Raw genomic sequence first — 16,631 nt, 5'->3', positions numbered from 1 at the left:
TGGGACAAGACAACAGTGAAACGTAGTTAAAGTCGCAAAATAACCTTATATTTAGGAGTGTCTTTAAATTTTCATTGAATTAGGTTCAGATTAAGCTATGTTAAAAAAAATCAGAACATAATAATCTATGAAGTAAAATAAGAATCAATCAGCTATCAGAATTTGAAACGGATGGTCATGTCCGTTAGTAAGTAGGAAATTAAATTGAAAAATAGCATCTTTCTTCTGTGCGTTAAACTTTACTCTGTTCATTCTACCCCACTCGGAAATGGCCAACAAATCCTGGGAGAGCGTCTCAACCATAATGCGCCTCCTGTCCACAACTTCTTGAGGACTGGGCCTATGGTCGAATGAATATGAATGACACAGGCTACTGTCATCGGCAAATGAGTAGACTGGATTCGAAGTCTGATTCAATAGATCGTCAATGAAAATAAGAAAAAGGAAAAGGGAAAGGACAGAGCCTTGTGGCACACCTGCGGTCAATGTATACTCATCTGATAAGTGGCTCACAGAGGTCCAAACTAACCCTAAAAATCGGTATACACAAGTTTGTTATTGGCAAATGACTATACTGCAACTAAAATCTTCATATCTGGAGTTAAATTGTTTATCCTCTCATGGATTTCCTAGGTTTATATCTTTAACGATATTTAGGAAATACTTAAGCAATGAGAGATAGATTTTCGTTAACGCAGATCGGGACACACCCTTTGACGCTGAACGCCTTGTTTCTCCCGATTGAAGGCCTTGGGCTCATAAATTGCGCATTTATTTGCAGATTCCATAGAAATTTGTTAGAGTGAGTTATATGATACACCTTAATATCCTTGCTAAATGTGGTCCACATCATATATGAATATAGAGGTCACTCGACTGATACCCTGCTTTAAGGTCTTGAGCCATACACTGAAAAAAAGGGTATCGTATTATGCAATAAAAAAATTAACCAAAATTGGTATAAAAATTGTATTACGCTTTATGAAAATTTTCTCTTCTGCTATAAAAATTTGTTAAATAACAGGAACACATACTATTTTGAAAGAAATTGCAATTAGTTCATATACTTAAAACACACTTAAAAAAAAATTGTATGGAACAAAATTTTGCACCAAATTTTTACTGAAACTTATTACCATTGATTTTGCAGATTTTCTAATTTGAAGTTCATCTCGTTGTAGAAGCAAGGGAAGAATAAATAGAGTTATATAATTCCTTTAAATATTTAAGTGTATTTTAAGGATAGTTTTCTTGGCAGCCAGTAAAATATATACCCATTTACAGTCGGAATTTATTTTACATGTTTACATTACATTTACTTAGTCAGTTGGTCATGTTATGAGTTCAGGTGTGCATCATTACTGCGAAAAGACAAAAGAAGTAAAAAGGCATTAAGTTCGGCCGGGCCGAATTTCGGATACCAACCACCTCAGGTATATATGAAAAAAACTTTTCGTCATAATCTAGTGAAAAATACTTAATTTATGCACCACAGCAGCTACAAAATATGGACCAAATTCGGTACGGACATTCAGTGGTCTTATAGAAACAAGTCACTGTTCAATTTTGTATGACAAAATATTGGTTTTTGGTAGCTATATCCAAATATAGATCGATCTGAACCGATCACTGTGCCAAATTTCAGCGAAATTGGATAATAAACGCACCATTTGTGGGGTCAAGACTTTAAATCGAGAGATCGGTCTATACGGCAGCTATGTCCAAATCTGAGGCGATCCGGACCAAATCGAAGGGCCTAACACAACTCACTGTCCCAAATTTCGGCGAAATCGGACAATAAATGCGTCTTTTATGGGCCCAAGACCTTAAATCGAGAAATCAGTCTGTATGGCAGCTACATTCAATCAAGACCGATTTCGACCGAATTGAAGAAGGATATCGAAGAGCCTAACGTAATACACTGTCCCAAATTTCAGAGAAATCGGACAATAAATACGTCTTTATGGGCCCAAACCCTTAAGTCGAGAGATCGGTCTATATGGCAGCTATATCGAAATCTGAACCTATCTGAGCCAAATTGCAGAAATATATCGAAGAGCCTAACACAACTCACTGTCCCAAATTGCGGCGACATCGGACAATAAATGCACCTTTTATTAGCCCAAAACCTTAAATCGAGAGATCGGTCTATATGGCAGCTATATCCAAATCTGGACCGATCTAAGTCAAATTGAAGGAGGGTGTTGAAGGCCTAACACAACTCACTATCCCAAATTTAGGCAAAGTCGATCTGGGCCAAATCAAAGGGCCTAACACAACTCACTATCCCAAATTCCTGCGAAATCGGACAATAAATGTACATTTTAGGGGTCCAAAACCTTTAATCGAGAGATCGGCAGCTTTATCCTATATATATATGACAGTCATATATATATTCAGCTATATATCTGCATCTGAACCAATAGGGGCCAAATTGAAGAAGGATGTCGAATGGCCTAACGCAACTCAATGTTTCAAATTTGATCAAAATCGGATAATTAATGCGGCTTTTATGGACCTAAGACCCTTAATCGGCGGATCGGTCTATATGGTGGCTATATCAAGATATAGTCCTATGTAGGGTATCTTTGAACTTAGCCTGCCTATGGACAAAACAAGGATCTCTGCAAAGCTTCAGCTCAATATCTTGATTTTTAAAGACTGTAGCGTGATTTCAACGGAAGGACATGGCTAGATCGTCTTAGATTTTTATGATGATCAAGAATATATATTCGGAAATGGATATTTCGATGTGTTGCAAACGGAATGACAAAATAAATATACCTCCATACTTCGGTGGTGGGTATAAAAACAACATGCAGAAAAAGAGGTAAAAACTAGCCAAGTCCAGTGGAGGTAAAAAAAAAAATATTCAACTTTTATCAAGATTCAACATGTTACTTCATTTATTTATTTACTTTGATATTTATTTATTCCTTAATTTTAAATTTATTTAATTTATTTTCGTGATAATTAAACAGGTTAATTTGTTTATTCATTTATTTCTTTGTTTATGTTTTTGTGTATTTACTTATCAATTAACTAAATTAACTTATAAATTATTTATTTATTTTTTATTTATATATTCTTTTGTTATTTGTTAATTTATTTCGTAGTCAATGTATTAAATATTTAATTAATTATTTTTTATTTTTATACCCTCAACCATAGGATGGGGGTATACTAATTTCGTCATTCTGTTTGTAACTACTCGAAATATTCGTCTCAGACCCCATAAGTATATATATTCTTGATCGTCGTGACATTTTATTTCGATCTAGCCATGTCCGTCCGTCTGTCGAAAGCACGCTAACTTTCCAATGAGTAAAGCTAGCCGCTTGAAATTTTGCACAAATACTTTTTATTAGTGTAGGTCAGTTGGGATTGTAAATAGGTCATATCAGTCCATGTTTCGATATATCTGGCATATAAACCGATCTTGGGACTTGACTTCTTGAGCCTCTAGAGGGCGCAATTCTTACCCGATTGAAGTGAAATTTTGCACGAGGTGTTTTGTTATGATTTCCAACAACTATGCTGAATATAGTTGAAATCAGTCCATATCCTGATATAGCTGTCATATTAACTAATCTGGGGTCTTGACTTCTTGAGTTTCTAGAGGCCGAAATTCCTATGCGATTTGGCTGAAATTTTGCATGACGTATTTTATTATGACTTTCAACAACTATGCCAAATAAGGTTCAAATCAGTTCACAATCTGATATAGCTGCCATATTAACCGATATGGGATCTTGACTTCTTGAGCCTCTAGAGGTCGCAATTATTATCCGATTTGCCTGAAATTTTGTTTGACGGATCCTCTCATGACCATCAACATAAGTGTTTATTACGGCCTAAATCGGTCTATAGCCTGATACAGCTCCTATATAAATCGATTTCTTTATTTTACTTCTTGAGCCCTCAAAGGGCGCAATTTTTATTCGAATTGGCTGACAGTTTACACAGGTCTCCAACATATTATATAATTGTGGTCCGAACCGGACCATGTCTTGTTTTTGTTCATTTTATTTTTAATCATATTTTATATCATTTTGATATACTTTATTTTATTTTATATAATTTTATTTCAATTTATTTATTTTCCGTTATTACTTTAGATAATCTAGGTAGGTAATAAAACTCTGGTTAATATTTTTAAAGCAACAGTGGGTTTTTGCAGCAGATAAATATCCCTTTTAGGTAAGTTCTATTAAAATTATTTTAAAGTTACTTCAAATAATTATTTATCTTTTGTTTTCATTCTATGCGTCTAATCATAATTACAACTAAACATTGCTCTTTGCTGCAAATTAGCTAGATGAATGGTAAAAATAAAGTCAAAGGGTATAGAGAATAACTCAACTTTTAAAACAAATAAATGTTTTAGATAAATCATTTATAAATGAGAATGAAAAGTGAAGTGCAAGTGTTACTAAACAATCGAATTTGTATATTTCGCTTCACCAAAAATTCGAAAATGTATGATCCTTATTCAAAGTTAACTTCTTGACTAAGCAAGAATTGTACAAGTAAAATAATTACATATTGGCAAATAAAATAATAAAAATCATTTATTGTACGGAAGAAGTGCAATTTGTCACAGAAAGAATGTCTGTTATTATACAAAAATGCATGCATTGAGAAAAGTACAGCTAATAGACAGGGTTGTCGAGTGTGGTTAATGTGGTAATTGTTTCATAGATGCGTTTTTGCTATTAATGCGATTCAAATACAACATACCAACGCACGACCTTTGAAGCCGTCACACCTAATTTGGTTGAAAAGTCTTCTAACGAAAGACGAAACGCGTCCCATAGTGGTTGGTGTGTGTTGCTATCTTTGGCTTTCCTTTTCCATTTGCATCTCCGATCATCCAGCTCGTCTCGAAAGAGAAACAAACAAAAAATTTAAAATTTAATGATCTCCACCCTTACAGTCAAAAAACTCGAAAAATAAATTTTATAATTAATAATAATTTTAAGCCACAATTTTATACACAATATGAAAGCATTGGGTAAAGTTTTCATGGGAACTAGTTATTTCTAATACCTAATGCTAATAAAGCCTTACTTTTATTTGTTGTCCTTATACCTGATATGTTGAAATTAATTTTCTTAAAAGAGGAATAAGTGATAGTTTTTAAGAAATACATCACTATTTCCAGATTTATATGTAATATATTAAGTGTTATCATACGACAAATTTGAATGACATTAGTTTTAAAACGCATAAGAATTTTCCTTATTAATGTGTTCAAAATGTGCTGAAATTGAGTTCAGATATCATAGATATCAGATATCAGTTCTTGAAAATTTCGTATACCTAAAATAAGGATTTGTGTATACCAAACCGTACACAAGAAAAATTTAAGCTAAAAATCATGGTACATTTCACTACCATTTAGTTCAACTTTCATTCATTTGGGGTTCACTTTGTTTTGAGTGCAAGACACCTATATATAAGCCGAATTCGCTGACAATTGAACCTTTCGACATTTTGCCTGATATGGTATTCATCGCAGTTTAATTTTATATAGCTAATTAAAACACTCGAACGCCGTTTATACCCGGCTATAATAAGGAGGTTCCTTATCAATGAGCTTTTGTATTGTATTGGACAGCACTCATTGATGTTAGACGTTATAATACCCTACACACCCGAGTCTGCGTACTATAAGGTTGCCTAAAAAGTAATTGCGGATTTTTCATATAGTCGGCGTTGACAAATTTTTTCACAGCTTGTGACTCTGTAATTGCATTCTTTCTTCTGTCAGTTATCAGCTGTTACTATTAGCTTGCTTTAGAAAAAAAGTGTGAAAAAGTATATTTGATTAAAGTGCATTCTAAGTCTTATTAAAAATGCATTTACTTTCTTTTTAAAAAATCCGCAATTACTTTTTGGGCAACCCAATATTTTTAATGAAATTTTATGAACATACTGGGACATCTAATAAAACACCTCACGCTAAATTCTGTTTAGATAGGACTAAAATTGTGGACTACTTTTAAGTAGGCCATAGGAGCTATATCTGAAACTGATATGATTTTAATGAAGTTTTGTAAACATACAGCCTCAAAAGGCCATATCGGCTGAAAGATACATATAGGAGCTCTATCTAACTCTGAACCGATTTCGATTAACGTATTGGGCCTTAAAATAAAACATTTCAAGCTAAATAAATTGTAAATATTGGACCGAAATTGTGGCTTCTATAGCCTTAGAGGGCCATATCGGATGAAATATTTATATGGGAGCTACACCTAAATCTGATCCGAATTTTTTAAAATCTTGTGCACGTGTTATGACGTCAAATAAACCATCTCGTGCTTTTTTTTTGTAAGTCAAAAGAAGTCTTTGTAAAAATAAGTCATTCGGTGCCGAGTCAGGACTATACAGTGGATGATTCCTCAAATCGATGTTTTGAGTGCTCAAAAATGCAGTTGTCACGATGTCATAGATGTGTTTCGAAACACCGCGATCGTATTTTTGGAGCATTTCATTCGACCAATCGGCACGAGCCTTTTTAGAGCGTTTAACAAATTGTGTGGGATCTAACGCAAACAAATTTTTTTGACGGACATGCATGCACATTTGTTCATGCGGTATTGAAGGTATGCTGCTCCCACTAATGCTCAAGGTTTTCTCAATCTCACGATAAGTCACGTCGAAAGTTGTGAATTTTTTAAAATCTTGTGCACGTGTTATGACGTCAAATAAACCATCTCGTGCTAAGTTTTGTAAGTCAAAAGAAGTCTTTGTAAAAATAAGTCATTCGGTGCCGAGTCAGGACTATACAGTGGATGATTCTTCAAATCGATGTTTTGAGTGCTCAAAAATGCAGTTGTCACGATGTCATAGATGTGTTTCGAAACACCGCGATCGTATTTTTGGAGCATTTCATTCGACCAATCGACACGAGCCTTTTTAGAGCGTTTGACAAATTGTGTGGGATCTAACGCAAACAAATTTTTTTGACGGACATGCATGCACATTTGTTCATGCAGTATTGAAGGTATGCTGGTCCCACTAATGCTCAAGGTTTTCTCAATCTCACGATAGGTCACGTCGAAAGTTGTTAAAAATAATCGCACGAAAATGTTCACGATTCAATTCCATTTTAGCGCTCGTATGTCAAAACGTTCTGAGTACGTATAACCTCAAAAATGTCAAGCTTTACGATAGTTGAAACACAAGGGTTGGCAGATTGCAACACAAGGGTTGTCCAATCCCGAAATACAAAATGCAACCCGATCTAGATGAAATTTTGCACACATATTTCAGCATGTTTTGAACATAATTATAAGGAATTTTTTTTGCGGTTTAATACTAATTTCGTATAAATTTGTTGTTTGGTAACCCTTATTAATTTATTACATATAAATTAGGAAACTATTCTCTTTTTCCTATTTTATGAAATTTAATTTCAACGTATCAGGTATAAGGAGAATAATTAAAAGTAGGGTTTTAATAACTAGTTCCCATGAAAACTTTACCCAAAGTTTTTATATTGTGCAATAAATTGTGACTTAAAAGTTAGTTAAAGAATTTTTTATTTTATTTGCAAATATGTAATTATTTAACTTGTACAATTTTCACTTAATCAAAAAAGTGAAGTTTGAATAATGATTAGTAATTTTAAATTTTGAGTCGAGCTAAAAACAAAAAAATTGGTTTATTAGGAACACTAGCACTTCACTTTTCATTTTCATTTATAAATGAATTATCTAAAACATTTACTTATTTTAAAGATGATTTATTATCTATATCCTTTGACTAATTTTTACCATTTATCTAGCTAATTTGGGTTAATATTTGCTGCAAAGAGCCATGATTTGCGCATAGAATGTCTAAAATGAAAAAGGAAAACAATTAGTTGAAGTAACTAAGAAATAATTTAAAAAGAACTTACCTAAATTAACTATGCAAAAAGCCATGTTTGCTTGTAAAATGCGAATTTTGCTCATGAACATTCCACTAAGGAACAGGGGCAAACTTCTCACATATCAATGAGTGCAGTCTGGTTTAATGATAAGGGCCTCCTTTTTATAGCCGAATCCTAACGGCGTGCCGCAGTGCGACACCTCTATGGAGAGAAGTTTTACATGACTTAGTACCTCACAAATGTTGCCAGCATTAGGAGGGGAAAACCACAGTTGAAAATTTTTCCTGATGGTCTCGCTAATATTCGAACCCAGGCGTTCAGCGTCATAGGCGGACATGCTAACCTCTGCGATACGGTGGTCTCCTTGTGTTTTTAATAATATTATCCGGAGTTAGATAACCTTCCTAGAATATCTTAAATGAAAACAGAAAAAAAAATAAATAAACAAAATAATTTTGCCCAAAAAGTAATTGCGGATTTTTCATATAGTCGGCGTTGACAAATTTTTTCACAGCTTGTGACTCTGTAATTGCATTCTTTCTTCTGTCAGTTATCAGCTGTTACTTTTAGCTTGCTTTAGAAAAAAAGTATAATTGATTAAAGTTCATTCTAAGTTTTATTAAAAATGCAGTTACTTTCTTTTAAGAAATCCGCAATTACTTTTTGGGCAACCCAATATTTCGAGACGAGCTGGATGACCGGAGATGCAACTGAAAAGGAAAGCCAAAGATAGCAACACACACCAACCACTAATGGACGCGGTTCGTCTTTGGTTAGAAGACTTTTCAACCATATTAGGTGTGATGGCTTCAAGGGCCGTGTATTGTTGTATTTAAATCGTATTAAAAGCGAATAACCATCTATGATGCAATTACCGCATTGACCAAGCTCAACAACCCTGCAAATTACACTTCTTCCGTACTACACATGATTTTGTTCATCTGTTGGAAGTTTAATTGATGGCTTCGAACGCCAAGACAACGGCAATGGCTCTCGCCGTTGCTCCTGTACATCTCAACAAGGCATCATGAGCCGACGGATTACCCGCTGAACTTTTTAAGACCGGAGGCGACACGCTGATAAGGCGTAAGAATTAGCTTATCTGCGCAATCTGGTTAGAAGAACGCATATCCGATGATTGGAACCTCAGAATACTATGTCCCGTACACAAGAAAGGAGACAAGACGGAATGTGCCAACTACAGAGGCACATCGCATACAATATATTCTCGAGCGTACTGTATAAAAGATTAAAACTTAAAGTCAATGAGATAATTGGGCCCTATCAATGCGGCATTAGACCTGGTAAATCCACCCTGGACCAGATATTTACATTGCGCCAAATCCTGAAAAATACCCGACAAATCAACACCTGCCATCTCTTTGTTGACAACAAAGCCGCTTTCGATAGTCCCTTACGTTCAAAGGTATTTCAAGCCATGTCTTACTTTAGTATCCCTTCAAAACTAATAAGACTCTGCAGGAAGACACTAGCTGATACACGTTCCTCAGTAAGAATAGGAAAGAATCTCTCCGAACCATTTAATACCAAACGTGGTTTCAGACAAGGAGACAGCCTTTCGTGTGATATCTTTAATATCCTGCTGGAGAAGATTATACGAGATGCAGATGTGAATAGATATGGCACACTAATCACAAAGAACACATGGTACTCGCTTATGCCGACGACATCGACATCATAGGTCGGTTACCGGAAGTAGTAACTGCTGCCTTTGAAAGAATCGAAAGAGAGTCAGTGAAAATGGGTGTGGCCGTAAATGGATATAAGACGAAATGGATGGTTTCAATTCCCAAAACACCTTATACAACCGAAGAACAATACTGGCAAACAGATGCTACTTTGGACTAAGTAAGTAGCTTAGAAATAAGGCCGCCTCTCGACAGACGAAGACACTGATACTACTCGTGCTGTTTTATGGTTCCGAAGCATGGGTACTTGTGAAAGCAGATGAGGCAGTGCTTGAAGTTTGATTTGAGAAAAAGATTCTTCGTAAAATATATGGACCACTTTGCGTTAATGGAGAATATAGGCGACGTATAGCCCACGAGCTGTATGCAACGGCTGCGTTGGCTAGGTCATGTTGTCGGAATGGATGAAGAAGGTCCAGCAAAGAAGTCTTTTGAAGGCAAACACGGTGGTACACGCAAACCGGGAAGACCAAAAGCCCGGTGGAAAGATCAAGTGGAGGGAGACACCTCGAAACTTGGTGTCAGAGATTTTAGAATGAGCGCAGAAGATCGAGGCGCTTGGAACGCTATTCTACGTTCGGCTAGTGGAACAAATGTTCTGCCATAGCCAATTAAAGAAAGTAAGTAAGTAATGTATCATATTTTCATAACAGAAGATAAATTTTTATTAAATCGTAATAACAGTTTTAAACCAATTTTGGGTAAATTTTGTACTACATAATACGATACCCGTTTTCAGTGTAGCAGGCGTATTTAAGCAACTAACTCAACAAAAGAATTTTTCAAAAATCTACAAAATTTCAATTATTTTGTCTGTCAAGTCTCTACAAAATTACTTTAATGCCTTCAATTCAAAGCTAAAATTCGTTGAGATGTAACTGTTTCACTACAAATTTTATAGTTGTCTTTTCTTAGAGTTATTTTCTTCGTTGGAAATTTTTGAATTTTTGAAATCGTTGGAAAGTTTTACATAAAGTAGCTTATCTTTCGAGACGAGCTCAATGATCTCGAAAGAGAAACAAAAAAAAATTGTAAAATTTGATGATCTTCTCCCTAACAGGCAAAAAACTTGAAAATGAAAAAATAAAACATGTTATTTCAAAATTTCTCAGGCGATATGAACATATAAAATAATAAAAAAACATCGATTCGTTCGTAAGAGCCGATTCCATTAAATGCAGTTAAAATATTAATATATGTAATAAGGTGTAGGTATATACTTATAGCTCATATGTATTTATATACCCCGCTATTCGATGGGTATTAAAGATAGATCAAGCAAAAACAAAAATATTCTTACTTTATTTATTAATTATTTACTTTATTTATAATTTAATAATTTAAGGCTTTGTAAATAAGAGCAATATTTTGGGACATATACATATAAAGTAGGTAATTATGATTTAGATAAGTTTTAACCTAAATGTTAAATGCATTGAAGGCATTTCGTTAAAAATGATTATCACAGGAATTTTAATAATAGGAAGAAGAAAACGTTGATTAGGTCGATCGACTTTAGGTGTTTAATATGAAGATAATAATGGGGTAACGATACAGTTGGTGCCATTGGTACATTCTTATGGATTGAGCTTGGGCTCTCAATTTTGGGATTCAAGTGCACTAGTACAAAATGGTATATTTTTACAGATTGTGCTGGAGACCACAAACTGGAATTAAAGTACACCTTTGACAGTATAACATGTATAAAACTAGAAGTTTTTTTTTCTGAAATTCATTCTTATCTCATCTCAGTCCATACCAAAGGAAGTGCAATATTCAGTCATATCTTTCAGATATCGGAAAATGTTTTCAATTAGATTGATTAGCACTTATTGTTTTGTGAATTTTTGAATAACGAAACCAGATTTTTTCCGTCTCTCACAAAAAAACCAAACTGTGGGATGAGAAAAAAATAAAGTGAAAAAAGTTTGCACATTTTGGAACGAATGGATATATCTTTATGAAATTTATGAAAATTGAAAAGGCTTTAGTTGAAGAGGTAACTCATTTGATAGCCAAGAGCCGAACAGAACACTGGACCTTCTTTTGAAATTTTAAGAAATCAAATACAATATTAAGAACGCCATACTATTAAAGGGTGATTTTTTATCTATTATCTTTTTGGCAAGACTGGTTTAAACATCATTTCAAGTTTTGTTTCACTCTCAAACATCTTCAGTTTGGTCTATTATTTAACCACGAATCATCTTACAAACGAACAACGCCTGCAAATCATTGAATTTTATTATCAAAATGCGTACTTTGTTAAGTAAGTTTTTCGCGCGCTTCATTGTGTTCGGCGACGAAGCTAATTTTGCGTTCAGTGGGTGAATAAGCAGAATTGTCGAATTTGGAGCGAAGATCAGCCAGATGCATCCAGAAAAACTCTCAGTTTGGCGCGGTTTATGGGCTGGTGGCATCATTGGACCGTACTTCTTCAAAGATGATGCGAATCGTAACGTAACTGTGAATGGTGATTGCTACCGTGAGATGATATCATACTTTTTTTTTGCCCAAAATGCAAGGGCATAACTTGCATGAGATATGGTTTCAACAAGACGGAAGCCTAGATCGTGCGAGTTAACTCCCTAAGACTATTTATTGTGGGGCTATGTTAAAGCTCATGTCTATACAGACAACCCCGCTTCAATTGACACGTTGGAAGACAACATTGAAGTATTTATTCGTGAGATACCTGTCGAAATGTTGAAAAGAGTATGCCAAAATTGGGCTAAGCGGATGGACCATTTGAGGCACATTTGCATGAAATAATCTTCAAACATTAAATAATATGGACCGTACTATTGAATCAAAACAAAATTTTATGCATTTTCCGGAATTCTATGTGTCGTTTTTTTGAAAAAATCTTAAAAAATCACCCTTTAATATTGAAACCATCACATTTACTGCTAAAATTTTTACCATTTGGTTCTTCCTATGTAGATTGAAGAAAAGCTCCAAATTTCGGTACTTACGCACAGAGAAATTTGATAGTAAAACATGTTTTCTGTTTTAACAGAAAGTTTGCTGGAAATGGGACGGATGTAAAAATTTGCATGTCGTAAAAAGTTGAAAAAGTTGAAAAGTTGCATACCTATGTATAGATAACATTTTTCTGAATTTTCTACAATTTGGTAACGTCTGACGATTTAAAATAACTGCAGATAAAATAAATACTAAAGTCATAAAAATTTTCATACGAGAATTCATGCTCTTAAATAAAAGATGCACACCTAAAATCGTGGAAAATGTATATTATAATATAGCAAATGCTTTGATTGTTGTTTAAAAGATAAAAAATTTGGAATGGTTTTTATTAAATGGTAAACAAAATCTTAAGTAAGCGTTGAGTGGAGCGAAATTTTTTTTCTTCAAAAAATATATATGTATATAGGTTCAAAATGAACTCCAAAGACTCAATATCTGAGGTGGTAGAATCAGACCGTAGCATATTGTCCGCCTCTCCTATAGGTATGGGTACCTTGGCACCTGTAGTCGAGAATACACTGAAAAATGTTTGTCCTAATTTTAAAAATTCGAGCCAAAGAATACTTTACTGTAGTTCGGTATCGAAAGCGGCTTTGTAGTCAACAGGGCGATGATAGGTATTGATTTGTCCTCCACGGGTCTTTTACAGGATTTGGTGCAGTGTGAATATCTGGTCTATGGTGGATTAACCATGTCAAATGCCGCATTGATAGGGCCCAATTATCATATTGACTTTAGGTTTCAATCTTTCACACAGTATGCTTGAAAGTATCTTCAATGCGATGGGGAGGAGTCTTGTTTCTTCGTAGTTTGCACATTCCGTCTTGTGCCCTTAATTGTGTACGAGACATAATATGCTGCAATTCCAATCAACGGATATGCGTTCTTCTGGCCAGATCACGCAGACAATCTTTAGCATACGCCTTATCATCGTGTCACCACTGGTCTTAAATAGTTCAGCGGGCAACCCGTCGGCTCCTGCTGCCTTGTTGTTCAGTTGAATCACAGCTACTTAGACCTCATTCGGACTAGGAGGTAAACATACTATACCATCATCAGAAATTGATTCTGCGGTATTCTCTTCGCCACTATCGTCGAAACTAGCAGCTGGGTAAAATGTTCTTTTCATTTCCTCAGAACACTATCTGTATCAGTACGCCGCATTTTTGGCTTCAGTAGCATCTTGACACTCTTGGTCGTTGACTGCCCACGGCCGCATTTGAAGCTAACCCACATAACTCCGTTATAACGATGAACACCACACTAGTTGGAGCTCAAAGTTCCAGCCCGTGAGGTGCTCACAGCTACCCTGCATCTGCCGCGCCAAAGATTACCAAATTAAATTTAAAGATAATTAATTAACAAACTTTTTAGAGAACTATTCCATTTTGTGAAAAATGTTTTCCTACATATTTGAAATTTTTTTTTTTTAAATGTTAGGTTTAAAATCCTTAACTCAAGCAATGTTGAATGTAAGGTAATTGACCTTGGAACAAGACAAACATAGTCTTACAAATAGGAGCATCTTTAAACGTTTAATTATTTTAGATGCTAAGTCTTAAAACATAATTTTTTAAAAAATAATAATTGGACAGTCATCTATGCAGTAAAATAAGAATCATTCATCGGCCAAATTTGGAACGGATGGGCGTGTCTGTTAGTAAATAAGAAGTTAAATTTAAAGGAAGCATCATTATTTTAATGTTTTTGTTCTTTGGCTCGTTGCTAAATTCTACAAATAAGGAAAAGTCTCAAATTTCGGGCAAACTTTAGTCCCCAGCATTTAAGTAAAGGCGTTGTTTCCGATTCAGACAGTATCAATTAAACAGTCAGCGAAAGATAAGGCCAGCGGGATGACGGCAGCCTTGCTATGCTCGCAGATCTCCCGAAGAGCATAACACTGCTTTAAGGCTAAAGTGGCTAGGAAGCACAACAGAGATGAGCTGACGTATGTAGTCATCGATATTAAGAGTCCATCCGGTAGAATTTCACAAGATCGTCGGTCACAAGTGGACGATCTAGTTAACGAGCTGATTTTGGAACATGTGTTGAACTCTGAAGAGGGTCCACCCATAAAAATTATGAGCTGCAAGCATAGAAGGCATGACGTTCTACGTGTCAAAGGCTGTCTCTTTTTTTTCAGGATTGGGTAGACTGGGATAGACAAATATGGTCGTATTGAGCCATCAGGCGGTGCAGTGGCAGGACACTCAATAACGCCTACCAAACAGGGGGCGACAACGAGCCTTTCACTGATATTCGCAAGATTGGGAAGACTGGGAAAAGCAAAGATCCTAATATTAAAATATCAAGCAGTGCAGGAACAGGAGAATCAATACAGCCTAATGTCCAAGGAAACGACGATATGTCCATCACTGACTTTCTCAAGATTTCTTGGGGTAGCACCAACATCAATAACCGGGACCAAGCCCTGGAAGAATTTTTGAGTACCAACAACCTATTAACCATTTATATTGGTAACACCGCTACCTTTGTTAATAGACGTGGGAAGGAGGATTTAGATGTGACAATATGTTCGAAAATCAAATCGATGAGGTTCTCCATGAAGCACTCCTTCTCCGACCACCGCTACATTTGGTTTAGAATAGCACGAACAGCGCCGAATCCGATAAGCTTCCGTAATAAGTTGAAAACCAGCTGGCCAAAATTCGGAAGACTTGGGAAAGATAATTTAGATTGCCCGAGCATATAAGACATCGACGACATTGTCACCAGGATTGCAACTGCAATAGTGGAGACCTTCGAAGATCGTTGTCCTCTTCGAGAAGGGAATCAGCCCAAGATAAAGACACCGTCCTCATCCTTGAGGTCGAATTTGCACCCCAGGGAGTGTGAATACTTTCAACGAGCTTTTGACGGTATCAATGCAATCCGGTGAAGCAAAGTGCAGCGTTAAGATGTCCCCTCTATATTGGCAGCTCGTAATTTGTATGGGTGGACCTCCTTCAGAGTTCAACACATGATCAAAGACCCGTTCGGTTAACAGATGCTTCACTTGGGACCGATGATGTGGTGGAATCCTACCGGATGTACTGCCGATATCGATGATAGCATAAGTCATCTCATCTCTGTCGTGCTTCATTGCTACTCCGGCGTAAGAGGTCGGCTTCTTACCTTTTCAACGACCATCTTCACCTTCCGTGATGGCTGTGGCGTCCTTTTGGAAGTCACAGTCCTCCATGAAGACTCAGTGGCCGTGTGCGCTTCCCACTTTTCTTTGTCTTCCTCCGCAAGACACTGTCTGACACTCCATTGTGGGAGGGCTGGCTTGGTCTTCCCAGAGTACTTGAAAGCGAGGAGCTCTTTTTTTCTTCAGGGTTTTAGCAGTGTTATGCTCTTCGATTCTCTTTCCAGCTTCCGTAGAAGTGCATGGAATGTGAGTTCTATCCCTTCCAGTATTGTGCACTTTCGTCGGAATACGCTGCCGGTGCATATTCCTCAGTCTCCTTCGCTGTGCCCCGGATCGCTTTGTTGGTCCTCTTGCTAGAGCAAAGCCCTCGCTAACTGATGCCGTCATCCAGATGTTCTCATCTCCCGATTTGGTTGCGATGACTGTTTCATTGACAATGACAACCGATTTAAAAAGCATTGAAATGCTGAATCTGCACAACAAGAAAGGGAGTTAAATGCACTGAAAAGGATTTTTTGGCGAATTGAATCGAATTTTTAAGTGTAGAACTGACTGAGTTTTTTCGCACACTGACTGCAAGTAGCCATCATAATATGCAAAAAAAAAGGAAATCTTCTCGATAATAAGCATCTGCTGTAAATGAAATATTTTTGCTTTAACATAATTTTTGATTTTTCTATAAGAGAACCCTTGATGTGGTTCCGACGTTAAATAAGGTACCCGCTATCGTTCAACATTGGAGGAAAATGTTGCACAATAAAAGTTTCTCAAAAACGAACTTGTTTTTCCTAAAGACATTCCAAATGTTTTATTTATTTGTGTGTTGTTGGGAAATCAAAATACTGGAAGAATGGAAGCATAACCAAATGGAAGGCAATATGTTAGACTAGTTCTTGTCGGT

The 16,631-nt window shown here is 35.9% G+C and overlaps 1 protein-coding gene across 2 annotated transcripts in view; it reads left to right on the top strand.

Moving 5' to 3' along the window:
- The window catches only part of LOC106091404 (synaptosomal-associated protein 25), a 179,887-nt gene that overhangs the window by 51,824 nt on the left and 111,432 nt on the right, over positions 1 to 16,631 (top strand). The window lies entirely within an intron of this gene.

The sequence above is a fragment of the Stomoxys calcitrans genome, chromosome 2 (genome assembly GCF_963082655.1).
Source record: "Stomoxys calcitrans chromosome 2, idStoCalc2.1, whole genome shotgun sequence".
NCBI classification, from domain to species: Eukaryota; Metazoa; Arthropoda; class Insecta; order Diptera; family Muscidae; genus Stomoxys; species Stomoxys calcitrans.
This window is presented reverse-complemented; position numbering and strand designations above follow the sequence as displayed.